Source organism: Microtus ochrogaster, linkage group LG8 (assembly GCF_000317375.1).
Source record: "Microtus ochrogaster isolate Prairie Vole_2 linkage group LG8, MicOch1.0, whole genome shotgun sequence".
In the NCBI taxonomy this organism is placed as follows: domain Eukaryota; kingdom Metazoa; phylum Chordata; class Mammalia; order Rodentia; family Cricetidae; genus Microtus; species Microtus ochrogaster.
In genome coordinates, this window is record NC_022033.1 from 4,569,211 (window position 1) to 4,583,701 (window position 14,491).

General features: G+C 39.3%; 1 pseudogene; it reads right to left on the reverse strand.

Annotated features, from left to right (window-relative positions):
• Nucleotides 1-9,143: 9,143 nt before the first annotated feature.
• LOC101998255 lies at nt 9,144-13,869 on the reverse strand (annotated as a pseudogene).
• Between the last annotated feature and the right edge of the window lie 622 nt (nt 13,870-14,491).

Below are 14,491 nucleotides of genomic sequence, written 5' to 3' on the forward strand. Positions count from 1 at the left end.
TCTCTCTCTCTCTCTCTCTCTCTCTCTTCTGTGTGTGTGGTTTCTACACATGCGTTTGGAGGTCTATGTTTAGCATCTTCTTCAATTACTCTCCACCTTGAACTCTCTCACCGACCCCCAAACTCACCCATCCTGCGAGGACTGGGCAGCAGGCTCCAGGGCTCCTCTGGCCTCTGCCTCCCCAGCTCTAGGACCCAAGAGCACACAACCTCACCCAGCTTTTTCCTCCGGTGCTGGAGACCTAAACTCGGTTCCTCGGACAATTTAGTCATCTCCCCAACCCCCAGCACCCCTGTTTTTAACAACTGGAAAGAACCAGCTTTATTCTTACGTCACCCTCTTGCCTTCTGGCGAAGAAAGGGTGGCAGGGTCCCTAGTTGCAGAGCGCCTCTTCTTCCAGCTGCAGTCAGCCTTTTCTTTGTTTTGGCTTTTCAGCTCGGGGACTGAGATTTTTCTGCTCGCAATTTTTTCTTTATAATTATCTCGTTTTTGATTGTGATGAGCATTTGGGGTCTCAATGATATTTTTTTCACCACTTTCAATAAACTTTGGATATTTCTCTTCAAACTTTTTTTTCTCTTCGCCCCTGGGCCTCAAGCAAGCGTGTATGCCCAACTGATTGGTGTCACCTGGCTGATGATGGGAGCTCGCTCATCTACTGTCCCATTGTCTCTCTTTCCACCTGCTGACCTTCCTTTTTTTCTCTCCGTCTCCACTATGAAAGCTCATTTAATGATCATTCATTTGACATGTTGTTGTTTCCTAGCTTTAGAGCTGGTGTTTAAGTGTTGAGTTTTTAAATTCTCTAAAATTGTGACCAAACACACCCGTCGGAACTTACCGCCCAAACCTGTTGCTGGGTACACTGCACAGCACTGAGTACATTCACAGAGCTCTGCTACCTCCCACCATCTGCCCACGGATTCTTTTTCATCTTGCCAGCCTGAATCTGTGCCCAGTTTTAAGTGTTTGGAAAGCTTAATTCCCATCTCCCGGGAGGACCATTCTTCCTCCATTGCTGTAAACCCGACCACCATGACAAGGCAGGATGGGAACAGGGTCTGCCCTCTTGAGATTGTTTACTCTCCTGGAGCACCGTTCTTAAGCTTTCTAAAAGGGGACCACAGCTTCCTTCTTTTAGGGGGAAAAACCATATGGACAGTGCAAACTGCTGTCAATAGGTTATTGCATTTTTTAAAAAATGAGGACTTGAAGTTGAGCAGAGAGGGGAGAGGAAGGGTGGGTCTGGGAGAAGTAGGGAATAAATATGATCAAAACACATTGTAGAATTAATCTTGGAGAATTACTGAAAGCATTTACTTTAAAAAGCAGGCTACGGAAGAAGATATAAAGCTAACTGTGTTCTAGTTCTACCTTGGTTGTGGGTTTTGTTGTCTTTGTTGTCGTGAGGGATAAGTGCATAGAAACATATTTGATAGTGGAAGTATGAAATCCAGCGTGAAGCTCCACAGCTTCAGATCCAAATGTCTGCTCTAACTAAACAAGTTCACAGAGCTGTGTAGTCTTTGGCTCTGGTTAATTCATTGCGTGATTTTTTTTTTAAATGTGCAATGTTGCTTTTGTAATAAACTTTAAAATGCCATTTTAAATTAATTTAATTAAGTAGTATGCATGTGTCAAATACAATTTTGTGGGTATGCTTACCTGTGGTGTGTGTGTGTGTGTGTGTGTGTGTGTGTGTGTGTGTGTGTGTAGGACAGAGATCAGCATTAGGTATCTTCCTCAGTCGGTCTCCATTTTAGTTTTTGAGTTAGGTTCTTTCCCTGAACCAGAGCTCATCTCTTTGGCTCTGCTGGCCTCACAGAAGCCCTGAGAGCCACCTCAGCTTCCCCAGGGTTAGAGGCATCCACTGCCAATGTGGGTGCTCCAGATATTAATTCATGTTTTGACTCTCACACAGAGCAAGCTCTTTATCTGCCGAGCCAGCTCCCAGCACCCTGCGTTTCCTTTTGAAAGCGTGCTGCCCACGCGTACTCCATTTTATTTTATTAAAAAAATTGAAATTGGAGGCCAGAGAGAGATTGCAATTGTTAAGAATATTCGGTGTCCTTGCAGAGGATCCTAAGTTCAGTTCCCAGCACCCACTTCAGGCAGCCACCGCCCTCCATAACTCCAACTCCAGGGGGATCATGCACCTTCATTTGGCCTCTCTGGTCATCGGCACTAACACACACACCCACGAGTGTGCGTGCACACACACTCTAGCAGGCTGAGGGCGGCATATAAAAAATAAATCTAAAAAGCATTTTTAATTGTTCCTCCATTGACAGACAGTTGAATGCCGTTCACTTTGGCTCCTGCCGTGGGCTCTGTGTGACTCTGACTTAAAAATCCCTGTTTCAAATATTTATTCCTAATATATAGAAACATGGCCAGTTTTACATTGTAGCCCTTTAATTCTGTACCCTCACTAAAATTATTTAGCATTCTCGGGCCTTTTGTGGTGGGCAGCAGTGGGTTTTTCGTGTTTGTTGTTGTTGTTGGAGACGAGCACGTCAACTATCAATAAGCACAGGCTTTTTCCTTCCTGCCAATTCTTTTCTATTTCTTTTTCATGCTCTATTGCACTTCCCGGGGCCTTCAATTTTCTCTCTCTCCGATATGTTGCATCTGTCTTTAAATCCACTGACCCTTTCTTTTGTCATTTCTGCCATGAACATTCAATGAATATTTCACTCGAGGAGGCTGCCTTTGAGGTGAGAATCAAGCCAGAGAGTCGCACTTGCTGGGCAGACTCCACCGCATCTCCAGCTCGGCTGCTTCCGTATTCCGTTCTTCAGCTGTGCCGCGTCCATTTGGACTTGATAAGGTTTTTAATTTTTTAAAATTGTGGGGAAATACACACATGGAGCTTACCACCCTAGCCCGCTGACGTACAAAGCCCTGTGACATTGAGGGCATTCACATCACCCTGTTACAGCCACCATCTGTTCCCAGAGTTCATGCTTGCCTTGTAGTGTGGAGTTGACTGTATCGTGTTGCACAGCCATGGTGGACAAACACCATGGCTTTGTCTCTGGTGTTGGAAGGGCTGGGGCCTTCACCACTAAGTGTGATGTCAGCTGCCGCTTTCATAGCATCCCTCTAGTAGGCAGAAGGCTCCGTGGCAAGGCATCTACTTTTCACAGTTTACCGAGATATTTCCATCGTACTGGACCTTGGATCTAGCATGTTCTTTTCCGTTGACCTGCTGAAATGACCAGAGGCTTTTCTTATTTAGTAGGCTGAGGTGGTAAATGGCATTGATTTGTTCTCTAAAGTTGAGCTGCTTTACTTTGCCAGAATCAACTACACTGGCTGACGGCGGATTCCTTCTTGTATATTGCTTTGTTGTTTTGTTGGTGATTTTCCCAAGTCAATTCATGAGGTATAAAGTGATTTTTTAAAAAAATTATTTACTATCCTGTGTGTGTTCATGGTGTGTGAGGGGGCCCAAGGACAGCTCTGTGGGGTTGGTTTTCTCCCTTTGGCCCTTACGTAGGCTCCGGCACTCCAAGTCAGGTTGCCATGTTTGTGTAGCACATACCCTTACCTGCTAAGCCATCCCGCTGGCCCAGTCTCCCAGTTCTTTTCTTTGAATATCTTTAGCTTTGGTAGCAGAATAATTTAAACCTGGCTTTGTAAATTGAGTTGGAATCTGTACTACCTGCCTCTTGTTGGAAGAACATGTATGTCTTCCTGAATAGAACTTTCATTTAGGATCTGGCCTTCCAAACACTAAAACCAAAATTCTCTCTGGGCTGAGTTCACAGGCAGAGCCCACCAAACACTCAGTGGCAGGTTTCCAGCAGCATTGGTTGTAGATGCTGCCTTTTCTTCAATGTGCATTTTTAGCATCTTTGTTAAAATTCAAATGACTGTAGTTATGCGGCCTCAAAACGGGGCCCTCTGTTCTGGCCCATTGAGTCTGCTTTTGGGTTGGTGCCCAGTTATTTCCAGTACTATGGTTCTGTAGTGTAACTTGAAATCAGGCATGTTGAGACCTCCCCCAGTACTCTTTTGTGCAGGATTGCTTTGGCCAACTGGGGTCTCTCGCATTTCCAGATGAATTTTAAGATAGCTTTGTCTGCGTCTGTGCAGAACACCACTGGAATCTGATTGGATTGCATGAATCTGTAGACAGCATTTGGTAAGACAGCCATTTCACAGTTATTTCTTCAGTCCACAAGCACAAATCTTTCCATCCTCTAGTGTGCTCCTGTCTTTTTCAGGGGTCTAAAGCTTCACTACAGGCGTCTTTTCGCATCCTTAGCTAGGGTTTTGTTTTGTGGCTTTTGTAAGTGGAACTGTTTTCCTAGCTTCTTCTTTTCAGTGTGCTTGTCATTACTATGTAGAAACTAGGGACATTGTGTGTTATTTTTGAATGTTGTCCTCTTATGGAAGGTGGTTATCAGTTCTAAAGGTAGAAACTCTAGGGCCCCTTATGTATAGAATCATATCAACTTCAAACAGAAACATTTTGACTTCTTCCCTTCCTGTTTGTATCCCTTTATTTCCTACTCTTGCCCTCGTGGGTTAGCTAAGCCTTCTAGTACTAAATTGGATAAGCCTAGAGAAAGTGGACACCCTTGTCTTGTTCCTGATTTTAGTGGAAATGCTCTGAGATTTCCCCCATTAATAGAATGGTGACTGTAAGTTTGCCATACCCATCCTTTCTAATGTTGAGATAGGCTTATTCTAATTCCAGATTGCTTGAGGACTTTTAATATGAAGGGATATTTGATTTTGTCAAAATTCTTTTCTGAGTCTATGGAGATGACCATGTGATTTCTGTCCTTGAGTCCATTTATGTAGTTAATGAAACGTATTGATTTACATATATTGACCCATCCTTGCATCTCTGTAACAAAGCCAAATTGATTGTGGTAAATGATCTTTTTTGGTGGCCTCTTGAATTCAGTTGACAAGTACTTTATTGAGAATTTTCTCATCTCCCATGTTCATTAGGGAGTCTACTCTATAATTTTCTTTTATTGTTGTTCCATTTAGTTTGCTTTTGGGAACAGGCTAGCACAGTTTCAGCCAGAGAGCAATGTCATGTCCCTTCCTCCTAGGGAGAAGCTTGAGGGAGATTTGGAGTCTGCTCCCCTTTAAAGGTCTGATAAAACCTACCAGTGGAACCATCTGCACCTCGACTTTTTTATTCAGGAGATTTTTAGTTACTGTTTCAATCTCACTGCTTGTTATCAATATGTTTAAGTGGTTTGTCTCCTTTTGGTTTAATTTTTGATAATACATGTATCTGGAAATTAATCCAGTTCTTTTACAGTTCCCAATTTAGTGGAATACGTATTTTTCGAGACAAGACCTACTGACATTGTCCACGTCATCAGCATCTGTTGTGATGGCTCCCTTTTGGTTTCCTGCTTCATCAGTTATCATCTTCTCTTTCTTTTAGTTAGTTTGGCTGTTTGTTAATCTTGTTTATCTTTTCAAAAAACAAACTTTGTTTCACTGTTTCTTTGTATTTTCTTTTTAATTTCTACTTCATTAATATCTTTCCTGATCGTACGATTTCTTTCTTTCTTGTGACGTGAGGTATGGTTTCTTCTTCAGGGGCTTTAAAGGTATGTCCTCAAGTATTTACTTGCAGTCTTTCTAATTTCTTTCTCTTTTTAATGAAAGGATTTTAACTTCAAAATATTTTTCTATTTATGTGTGTGTATGTCAGTGTGGATGACTGCCACCTGTGTCTAGGTATATAAAGAAACTGAAAGAGTGCATCAGATCCACTGGAGGTGAACTTAAAAGTGGTAGTGACCTGCCAGGTGTGGGTACTGGGAACTGAACTGGGCAAGAGCAGTAACTCACTCTTAACTTTGGGGCCATTTGTCCAGTCTTCTCTGGCTTCTTTTGTAGCATGAATTCTAATAGGTTAATAATAAAAGCCCAGAGTCAGATACAGGGGAAAATGCTGAGCGATCAGAGAGATGAAGGAGCCAAATAACAGCTACCTTATCTCTCAACTTCCCAACCGAAAATAGACTGAGTTCCTGTTTCTTCCTGCCTTATCACTTCTTCTCTGCACCCAGCCATATCATTTCCTGTCTGTCTGTACAGACATCTATGGTTAGCTAGTGGCTATCTCTTCCCTCTGATCTTCAGACAATTTTTATTTGTACAAACAAGATATCACCATATTTTCCCTTTTTTTTTCTAAAATTAAAAAAATATGAAGGCTATAACTAATATAAGAAAAGCTATATCTAATAAATACAGACACTATATACAGGCAATGAATGCATCAACAATGTCTAGTCCATTAGCAATTGAAAAATTTAGAGAAAATACCCTCTATATATCCTATCTTGGTGAGTTCAAAAGATGTATCTAATACACTTTCTATTCTAACTTGCATTACCCAAACTATCTTTTTTGTCTCCCAACCTTATACACTTTACATTTCTTTAATGAATTTCTTTTCTGAATCTGGTAAAAAGGAAATCTATAATTATAAAGTCTCTAAATCCATCAGAGACCCGAGAAGGAAATATTACCCAAGGAAGCAGGATGTGCAAGCAAGTAACTTGCAAAAAATGTGAGAAATTACAGAAACAGCTGACCGCCTGGACAGTCACCCAAGGTTCCTCTGCAATGTTGGGGCATCCATCTTTGGCCTACAGCTCTGGCATCTCTGACAGACTTTTCTGTGAAGCAGGAAAGTCTGGAGCGATTTTCTGCCTTGTCTTGGCAAAGATAAGCAGTCCTTTCTCTTGTGTCCTGCTTGTCCAGTTTGGACAACAGACTGTCAGCAGTCAAGGCAAGAGCACTTTCTTGCCCAGTGGCTAACCTTTGTCACAAAGAAAGCAAACTCCATGTGGAGTTTTTTTTTTTTTTCTTTTTTTTTATGTTATCCTCTTTGAAGTAGATTGGTACTGCCAGGAGCAGACATGACTCATTGTTATTAAAAAAACAAAAATGAGAAAGAGAGAAAAGAACCTATGTTATCTTTTTTTGTGTGTGTGGTTTTTCGAGACAGAGTTTCTCTGTGTTTTTGGAGCCTGTCCTGGAACTAGCTCTTGTAGACCAGGCTGGTCTCGAACTCACAGAGATCCGCCTTCCTCTGCCTCCCGAGTGCTGGGATTAAAGGCGTGCGCCACCACCGCCCGGCAGAACCTATGTTATTAAAACATCTTAAATGCCATATTCTGTAAACTCTGAAGTGATTGATGGCAAACTATCTATCTAAAATATATCTGTTTGACCTTGAAAACATACCTAACGTGACTACAAGTTCAATTGTAATAAGTGACTAATTACTAGCCTGCATTTCCTTATGATTCTAAATAGTTGGTAATAATAACCTTCAAGGGCTAGAAATTTGCAATACATTGTTAAATGACCTGCATAGGTACCATACCTTGAATAAGATTAGAAATGTATATACAGTATGTTCTAACAAAAATAATATCAACTTTGTATCAACATAAAAAAAAAGCATAAGCAAATGTAAAATATTTAAAACTAGTAGTTGCTTTTTTGGTTTAAAAGTCTATTCAATAATCTACCATTTAATCCTACTTCTAGATTCCCCTTTATTTCTTTTTAGGGTGGATTCAATAATCTACCCTTATGTTCTATTATATCTCTTTCCCTCCCCTTTTTACTGATATTCAAACAAGCTCTACTTGTACAAACAAGATATCACCATATTATGTTGTTGTCTTGGATTTTTTATAATTAAAACATGCAAATATAAAACAGCATGAAGCCAGATTAGTCAGACCCAGAGTCTATACTGCTTAACAAACTTCACAGTTGGAAAAGATCCATCCTGCTCAGTGAGCTACACTGTTAGAGCAGCCAGCCGGAAGCCACGGGGCTTCACACACACACACACACACACACACACACACACACACACACACACACGAACTCACGGCAGATTTAAAACTAGAAAAATGATTAGCCTCAAATCCTCTTTCACGGCTTGGATGTCCTTCCTCATTGCCTCACATTTACCCCTTCCTCTTCTTCTCACTGCATGTTTTATTGTACCCACAAGACTGTTTGTTTACATAGATACATCTATATGTACATATATGTATATAGTACACACACATACACACACATATATATAGATAGATAGATAGATATAGATATAGATATAGATATAGATATAGATATAGATATAGATATAGATATAGTCAGTCACACGGTAGCTCTATTTCTAACTTTTTGAGAAATCTCCCAACTGATTTTCATAATGTCTGTATTAAGTTGAACCCTCACCAGCAGTGAATACACATTTTGCTTCCCCCACATCCCCTCCAGTGGTTGTGATCAGAGTTGTTGCTGACAGCCATTCTGAATGGGATGAGGTAGTTTCTCAGAAAGATCCCTGAAGGCCAGGGATACTGGACACTTTTAAAGATAGTTGTTTCTTCTTCTTCTTTTTTTCCCTGAGAACACATTTTGTATTTCGTTTACATTTCAAGAATAACTTGAATCTCACATCATATATCCTTATATTGATTTCCTTTTTGTTGACTTCCCTTAGAACTTCTAACCATGTTTTATGTAATGAAGACTGTAAACAAATATTTATCATGTCTGTGACATGTGACAAATGGGAACAGCTTTTAACAGAGATCCATCAGTACCCCCAAATATCTTCTTATTAAAGCAATTTTGAAGCTATTTTGATGCTGTAGTCATCAGCACCCACACCACTTCAATACATAACACAATTGGGTCTGACTCATTATCCCTGCTACTAGAAACAGCTCGCCGTAGTCTAAGGACAGTGGACAAAGCCTGCCATCTCTGTTCTTTCTTCTTGAGACTTTACTTTTCAGAAAAACAAAGCTTCCCACTGCCATCTGACACTCCTTTGTCGTGCTGCTGTTTTGAAAACCTAAATTCAATTTTGCATACTTCAGGCTCATGTATAAATGACAGTGCTTTGTGAAGAGGAAGAAAAATTGTGCTGTACTTCTCTTGCAAGCTGAAAGAATAATAGGTGTGCATATATTAAATATAATCTTACAACTGTCAGGGTCATGTTTACCAGCTGGAATCCTTCTACATAATGTGTGGGCAGTTTGCATGATGATATTTAATCAAGACATTAGAACAAGTACAAGGCTGTTGATTTAAAACAAGTTTGAAGTCCACTAAAATCAGTTGTTGTACATCTGTCCTTCTGGTGGCTGTGGAAACTTCATATTTCCTTTGAGGATATTAGATGGGAATTATTATTATTAGATGGCTTAGTTCTTGGACAATTTTTTAAAAAATTTTAAAAAATTTTTAGGGTTGTTATTGAGCTATACATTTTTCTCTCCTTGTCTCCCTTTCTTCGCTTTCCTCTTCTACTTTCTCCCATGACACCATGATACCAACGTTCCCAATCTCCTCGGGAGAGCTTGTCTTTTCCTCCTTCCTCATTAGATTCATGCATGTCACTCTTAGGGTCCTCTTTGTTGTCTGGGTCCTCTAGAGTTGTGGACTGTAGGCTGGTTTTCTTTGCTTTATGTATAAAAGCCACTTATGAGTAAATACATATATTTGTCTTTCTGTGTCTGGGTTACCTCACTCAATATGATGTTTTCTAGATTCATCCATTTGGCTGAAATTTTTTTTTGCTACTATGTAGTACTCTGTTGTGTAAATTTACCACATTTTCTTTTTTCATTCTTCGGTTGAGGGGCATCTAGGCTGTTTCCAGGTTCTGGTTTTTACAAATAATGCTGCTATGAACGTAGTTGAGCACATGTCCTTGTGGTATGATTGCGCCTCTTTTGGGTATATTCCCAACAGTGATATTGCTGGGTCTTGAGGTAGATTGTCTCCTAATTTTCTGAAAAATCATCATATTTATTTCTAAGGTGACTGTACAAGTTTGCACTCCCACCAGCAGTGGAGGAGTGTTCCCTTTACCCCACATCCTTTCCAGCATAAGCTGTCATCATATTTTTGATCTTGACCATTCTGACAGGTGATGGAATCTCAGCATCGCTTTGATTTGCATTTCTCTGATGGCTGAGAATGTTGAGCCTTTCCTTAAATGTCTCAGCCATTTTAGATTCATCCTTTGAGAGCTCTCTATTTAGGTCTGTATCCCATTTTTTAAATTGGATTATATGTTCTTTTGATGTCAAGTTCCTTGAGTTCTTTGTATATTTTGGAGGATTAGTCCTCTGTCCAATGTGGGGTTGGAGAAGACCTTTTCCCATTCTGTAGGCTGTTGACTGTGTCCTTTGTTTTACAGAAGCTTCTCAGTTTCAGGAGGTCCCATTTATTAATTGTTGCTCTCAGTGTCTATGCTACTGGGTTCATATTAAGGAAGTGGCCTCCTGTGCGAATGTGTGCAAGTGTGCTTGCCACTCTCTCTTCTGTGAGATTCAGAGTGGTTGCTTATATGTAGAGGTCTTTGATCCATTTGGACTTGAATTTTGTGCATGATAATAGATTTGGATCTATTTTCATTCTTCTGCATGTTAATATCCAGTTATGCTGGCACCATTTGTTGAATGTGCTTTCTTTTCTCAATTTTAAATTTTTTTGCTTCTTTGTCAAAAATCAGTTGTTCATAGGTGTGTGTGTTGATATCTGTGTCTTTGATTCAGTTTCATTGTTCTTCCTGTTTCTCTGCCAATACCAGGCTGTTTTCATTCTTGTAGCTCTGTAGTAGAGTTTGAAGTCAGAGATTGTAATGCCTCCAGAAGTTTCTTTATTGTACAGGATTGTTTTGGCTCTGCTGGGGTTTTTGTTTTTCCCTATGAAATTGAGTATTGTTCTTTGAAGGTCTGTGAATTATTCTTCTAGGATTTTGATGGACATTGCACTGAATCTGTAGATTGCTTTTGGCAAGACTGACATTTTTACTATGTTGATTCTATCTTCCCAAGAGCATGGGAGATCTTTCCATTTTCTGGTGTCTTCTTCAATTTCTTTCTTCAAAGATTTAAAGTTCTTGTCATACAGGCCTTCCACTTGTTAAGTTAGTGTTACTCCAAGACATTTTATGTTATTTGTGGCTATTGTGAACAGTGATGTTTCTCTGTTTTCTTTCTCAGCCCATTTATCATCTGTGTACAGGAGGGCTACTGATTTTTCTTGAGTTAATCTTTTTCCTGCTACATTACTGAAAGTGTTTATGAGTTGTAGGAGTTCCCTGGTAGAATTTTTGGGGTTGCTTATGTAAACTATCATATCATCCGCAAATAGTGAGAGTTTGACTTCTTTTTTGAATTGGATCCCCTTGGTGTCCTTTTGTTCTAATGCTCTAGCTAGGACCTCAAGAACTATATTGAATTGATATGGAGAGAGTGGACAACCTTGTCTTGTTCCTGATTTCTGTAGGATCGCTGTGAGTTTCTCTTCATTTTGTTTGGTGTTAGCTGTTTTCTTGCTGTATATTGCCTTTATTATGTTTAGGTATGTTCCTGTATCCCTGCTCTCTCCAAGACTTTTATTTTGAAGGCATGTTGAATTTTGTCGAAGGTTTTTTCAGCATCTAATGAGACAATTGTGTTTTTTCTTTCAGTTTATTTATATTGTGGATTACATTGACAGGTCTCCATATGTTGAACCATTTCTGCATTTCTGGTATGAAACCTACTTGGTCATTGAGGATGATTTCTCTGACATATTCTTGAATTCAGTTTGCCAGTATTTTATTGAGTATTTATGCATCAATGTTCATGCATGAGGTTGGTCTGTAATTCTCTTTCTTAGTGTTGTCTTTGTGTGTTTGGGGAATCAGGGTAACTGTAACCTTGTAAAAAAAGTTTGGCAATATTCCTTCTGTTTCTATTGTGTGGAACAATTTGAGGAGTATTGGTATTAGTTCTTCTTTGAAAATCTTGTAGAATTCTGCACTGAAACTATCTGATCCTGGGCTTTTTTTGTTTGGGAGACTTTTGATGACTGTTTCTATTCCCTTATCAATTATAGGCCTATTTAATTTGTTTATCTGGTCTTTAATTTTGATTTAATTTTGGTAAGTGATATTTATCCAGAAAGTTGTCCATTTCCTTTAAGTTTTCCAATTTTATAGAGCACAGGTTTTTGAAATATGACTTGATGATTTTTGGGATTTCGTCCATGTCTGTTGTCATGTCCTCCTTTTTGTTTCTGATTTTGTTAATTTGGATGTTCTCTTTCTGCCTTTTGTTTAGTTTGAATATAGGTTTGTCTATTTTGTTGATTTTTCTTGAAGAACCAACTCTTTGTCTCATTGATTCTTTGTATTGCTTTCTTTGTTTCTATTTTGTAGATTTCAGCTTTCAATTTGATTATTTCCTGTTATCTAGTCCTCATGCTCATGGGTGAGTTTGCCTCCTTTTGTTCCAGAGTTTTCAGGTATTCTGTTAACTTGCTAGTGTGGGATGTTTCCAGTTTCTTAATGTAGGCATTTAACACTATGAACTTTTCTCTTTATACTGATTTCCTCGTGTCCCTTAAGTTTGAGTTTGTTGTGTGGTCATTTTTGCTGAACCTCAGGAAGTCTTTATTTATTTCTTCCATGAAATAAATCATTGAATGAATGATTGAATTCATTCAATTGAATGAATCATTGGTGATTCAGATGAACATTATTCAATTTCCATGTGTTTGTGGGCTTTCTGAAACTAGTGTTGGTGTTGAATTCTAACTTTAAGCTATGGTGATCTGATAAGACACATGGGCTTATTATGAAATTTTTGTATATATTGAGATTTGCTTTGTTACCAAGTATGTGATCATTTTTTGAGGATGTTAAATGAGGTTCTGAGAAGAAAGTATATTGTTTTATGTTTGGATGGAATGTTCTGTAGATGTTTGTTAAGTGCATTTGAGTCATAACATCGGTTCCCTTATTTCTCTGTTAAGTTTCTGTCTGACTGACCTGTCCAGTGGTGAGAGTGGAGTGTTGAAGTCTCCCACTATTAGTGTGTGAGGCTTCATGTGTGATTTAAGTTTTAGTAATGTTTACTTTACATATGAGAGTGCCCTTGTATTTGGGGCATAGATGTTCAGTACTGAGATTTCCTCTTGATGGGTTTTTGCTGTGAATAATATGAAATGTCCTTTTTTGTCTCTTTTGATTGATCTTAGTTTCAAGTCTATTTTGTTAGATATTAGGATAGTTACCCCAATTTGTTTCTTAGGTCCATTTGATTGGAAAATTTTTTCCAACCCTTTACTCTGAGGTGATGTCTGTCTTTGAGGTTGAGGTGCTTCTCTTGGATGCAACAGAAGGATGGATTCTGTTTTTGTATCCAATCTGTTAGCCTGTATCTTTTTATAGGTAAGTTGAGTTCATTTACATTAAGGGATATTAATTACCAGTGATTGTTAGTTCCTGTCATTTAGTTTTTGTTGTAGGTGATGTTATTGTGTGTGCTTTTCCCTTTTGTGGGGGGGGGGGTGCTGCTGTGAGATCATCTATTGTCTGTGTTTTTGTTGGCATAGCTGACTTCCTTGGGTTGGAGTTTTCTTTCTAGTACTTTGTGTAGGACTAGATTTGTGGCTAGATATTGTTTACATATGGTTCTCTCATGGAATGTCTTGTTTCCTTGGAGGACAGCTTTAATGCTATAGGAATTTTGCCCTTTTGCTAACACTGATATGGTTCATGCACCCACTATCCCATTGGAATTATTGATTTCATTCATATTAATTTTTGTTACAAATTTAACTGAGGGGGAGCTTCTGGGTCTTTACTTTCAGGCTATAAATTCTGTTTTCATAGTTTGTCACTGGTGGCCCAATAATGATGCCTGTCCACCTCGTAAGTGTCATGTCTTCATCAACTTCAAGGCCCCAGCTAACTGCACCATCACCTACTCCTTTCTGCCCTTCAAGTTCTTCCAACAAGCAAAAATTCTGAAGACCTTTGACTCCTGTGGAGACCACCATCTTCTCCTGCTGCTGGACACATTGGCCTCTGCTTTTTATGAAAGCTGCCTGTTTGATGTATTTGCCCTTTGGTTGATAATCAGTTTTTTTTTTCTGTGTTCCTTAATGTCTGACGTTCTTCACAAATTCTGGAAACTTGCCCTTTGACTGAAGCATACTATAAAGATTCTCTCCCGTTCTGTGGGCTGTCTTTGTGCTCCAAGCATGAGTTTGGTGTGCATACACTGAGTGTGTTTATGGCATCTCATGTGCTGCCATTGGGGCTGCTCCTTGTGCTATTGACGTTCTAGTTGGAAAGTTCTTGCCTACCCCAAGGTCTTGAAGAGTCTTCTCAGTTTTCTTCTGGAAGTCTCAGTGTTTCCGGTTTTAAGTGAAGACTGTTGATCCAATTTGAATTGATTTCTGTACAAGGTGAAAGATCTGAATTGAATTGTATTCATCTGCCAGTAGATCCCAGTTTTTCCAGAACCGTCTGTTAAATGGGCAGTCTTTTTACCCAATGTATGCTTTTGCTGCCTCTGTAAACAAACAAACAAAAAACAAATGGCCATGCATTTGTTATTTTATTTCTCGGCCCTCTTTTCTGTTTCATTGGTCTCTGTTTCTGTTCTTATGCCAGTAC